We start from the raw sequence: 3,752 nt of genomic DNA on the forward strand, positions 1-3,752 counted from the left end.
AACTAAATACTTACAGTTTTTTAGTGATTTCTTTTTGCTTTTAGGTCACAAAAATTATAAACTTTCTGTTAGTGCCATTAGTTTTAAATTTTAAATAGTTTAAATTTGAATTTTTAAAAATTTGTGTGAATCACTAGTTTATGAATAACTTTACTATAAAATTAGAAATTTTTTCTTCTTTGCTATTTATTTTTTATTTATACTTACAATTAAATACTTATAGTTTGATTTTAGGTCACAAAAATTATATTCTTTTTGCTATTGAAGAATATTATAGTTTTATTTTAGTTGATCATAACATAATATTTTAATTGATTGTTTTTATTTTCATAAAAGTTTTGTAGTTTATTCTGTTTGCTATTAATTCATTCTTTGAGCTAAATGACTCTGAAATTGGAAAGCATTTCAAAATGAACTCTGAAAAGGTTGAAAGTTGGCATGGTATCATTATTTCACCCACATAGCATATTCCAAAAAGTAGAGAGGGTTATGACAAAAACTTGATGCACTTCGTGTACAAAATGGACAATCACTTTCGAAGTATCAAAGTTTCAAACCATAAGACATGAAAGCATTTCAAATGAACTCTGAAAAAGTTGAAAGTTGGGATGGTATCATAATTTCACCCACATAGCATGTGCATGTGCAAAACGGACAATGGTAGCATGTTCGTCTGTTACAAATTTGGCATGGTATCATCATAATAGTTGCGGGAGAAAGTCTTTACTTTTTCTTCGCTTGTGTCATTTGCTTATTGCGCCGTAACCATGGATAATCTTCATTGTTTATCAGGATGCTTGGGTCAGCCTTGACATTGAAGGGAGGAATTTCATGAAACTTTTCATAATCTTCAGACATGTCTGTCTTGCTGTTCACTCCCAGGATGTCCCTTTTTCCTGAAAGAACTATGTGGCGCTTTGGCTCATCGTATGATGTATTCGCTTCCTTATCTTTTCTTTTTCTCGGTTTGGTAGACATGTCCTTCACATAGATAACCTGTGCCACATCATTGGCTAGGACGAACGGTTCGTCAGTGTACCCAAGATTTTTCAGATCCATTGTTGTCATTCCGTACTGTGGGTCTACCTGTACCCCGCCGCCTAACAGATTGACCCATTTGCACTTAAACAAAGGGACCTTAAAATCAGGTCTGTAGTCAAGTTCCCATATGTCCACTATGTAACCATAATATGTGTCCTTTCCGCTCTCGGTTGCTGCATCAAAGCGGACACCGCTGTTTTGGTTGGTGCTCTTTTGATCTTGGGCGATCGTGTAAAATGTATTCCCATTTATCTCGTATCCTTTGTAAGTCAATACAGTTAAAGATGGCCCCCTGGACAACAAGTACAACTCATCACAAACAGTGTTGTCACCTCTGAGACGTGTTTCCAACCAACTGCTGAAAGTCCTGATGTGTTCACATGTAATCCAGTCGTCGCACTGCTCCGGGTGTTCGGAGCGCAGACTGTTCTTGTGTTCATCGACATACGGGGTCACCCAGGTAGAGTTCTGTAGAACTGTGTAGTGTGCTTGAGACCAAGAATATCCGTCCCTGCATATTATTGAGTCTCTTCGAAGAGTGCCTTTTCCAGTCAGTCTCCCCTCATACCGCAATTTAGGGAGACCTATCTTGTTAAGGCCAGGAATGAAGTCAACACAAAACCCGATAACATCCTCTGTTTGATGGCCCATGGAGATGCTTCCTTCTGGCCTAGCGCGGTTATGGACATATTTCTTTAGGACTCCCATGAACCTCTCAAAGGGGAACATATTGTGTAGAAATACAGGCCCAGGATGACAATCTCGTCGACTAGATGAACTAGGACGTGCGTCATGATATTGAAGAAGGATGGTGGGAACACCAGCTCGAAACTGACAAGACATTGTGCCACATCACTCCTTAGCCTTGGTACGATTTCTGGATCGATCACCTTCTGAGAGATTGCATTGAGGAATGCACATAGCTTCACAATGGCTAATCGAACGCTTTCCGGTAGAAGCCCCCTCAATGCAACCGGAAGCAGTTGCGTCATAATCACGTGGCAGTCATGAGACTTTAGGTTCTGAAACTTTTTCTCTGGCATATTTATTATTCCCTTTATATTCGACGAGAAGCCAGTCGTGACCTTCATATTGAGCAGGCATTCAAAGAAGATTTCTTTCTCTTCTTTCGTAAGAGCGTAGCTGGCAGGACCTTTATACTGCTTCGGAGGCATGCCGTCTTTTTCGTGCAAACGTTGCAGGTCCTCTCGTGCCTCAGGTGTATCTTTTGTCTTCCCATACACGCCCAAGAAGCCTAGCAGGTTCATGCAAAGGTTCTTCGTCACGTGCATCACGTCGATTGAGGAGCGGACCTCTAGGTCTTTCCAGTAGGGTAGGTCCCAAAATATAGATTTCTTCTTCCACATGGGTGCGTGTCCCTCAGCGTCATTCGGAACAGCTAGTCCACCGGGACCCTTTCCAAAGATTACGTAGTGTAAATCATTGACCATAGCAAGCACGTGATCACCAATGCGCATGGCGGGCTTCTTCCGGTGATCTGCCTCGCCTTTGAAATGCTTGCATTTCTTTCGACATTGATGGTTGGTCGGAAGAAATCGATGATGGGCGTGCATGCGTGGTATCCTTTGTTTGTCTGTCCTGAAAGGTTACTGAGAGCGGGCCAATCGTTGATGGTCACGAACAGCAACGCCTTAAGGTTAAATTCCTCCTGTCTGTGCTCATCCCACGTACGTACACCGTTTCCATTCCAAAGTTGTAAAAGTTCTTCAACTAATGGCCTTAGGTACACATCAATTTCATTGCCGGGTTGCTTAGGGCCTTGGATGAGAACTGGCATCATAATGAACTTCCGCTTCATGCACATCCAAGGAGGAAGGTTATACATACATAGAGTCACGGGCCAGGTGCTGTGATTGCTGCTCTGCTCCCCGAAAGGATTAATGCCATCCGCGCTTAAAGCAAACCATACATTCCTTGGGTCCTTTGCAAACTCATCCCAGTACTTTCTCTCGATTTTTCTCCACTGCGACCCGTCAGCGGGTGCTCTCAACTTCCCATCTTTCTTTCGGTTCTCACTGTGCCATCGCATCAACTTGGCATGCTCTTCGTTTCTGAACAGACGTTTCAACCGTGGTATTATAGGAGCATACCACATCACCTTCGCAGGAACCCTCTTCCTGAGGGGCTCGCCGTCAACATCACCAGGGTCATCTCGTCTGATCTTATACCGCAACGCACCGCATACCGGGCATGCGTTCAGATCCTTGTATGCACCGCGGTAGAGGATGCAGTCATTAGGGCATGGATGTATCTTCTCCACCTCCAATCCTAGAGGGCATACGACCTTCTTTGCTGCGTATGTACTGTCGGACAATTCGTTATCCTTTGGAAGCTTCTTCTTCAATATTTTCAGTAGCTTCTCAAATCCTTTGTCAGCCACAGCATTCTCTGCCTTCCACTGCAGCAATTCCAGTACAGTACCGAGCTTTGTGTTGCCATCTTCGCAATTGGGGTATAACCCTTTTTTGTGATCCTCTAACATGCGATCGAACTTCAGCTTCTCCTTTTGACTAATGCATTGCGTCCTTGCATCGACAATGACCCGATGGAGATCATCATCATCGGGCACATCGTCTGGTTCCTCTTGATCTTCAGCAGCTTCACCCGTGGCAGCATCATTGGACACATCGTCTGGTTCCTCTTGATCTTCACTAGCTCCCCCCGTTGCAGCATCACCGTATTCAGGGGGC

Source organism: Triticum aestivum, chromosome 1A (assembly GCF_018294505.1).
Source record: "Triticum aestivum cultivar Chinese Spring chromosome 1A, IWGSC CS RefSeq v2.1, whole genome shotgun sequence".
In the NCBI taxonomy this organism is placed as follows: domain Eukaryota; kingdom Viridiplantae; phylum Streptophyta; class Magnoliopsida; order Poales; family Poaceae; genus Triticum; species Triticum aestivum.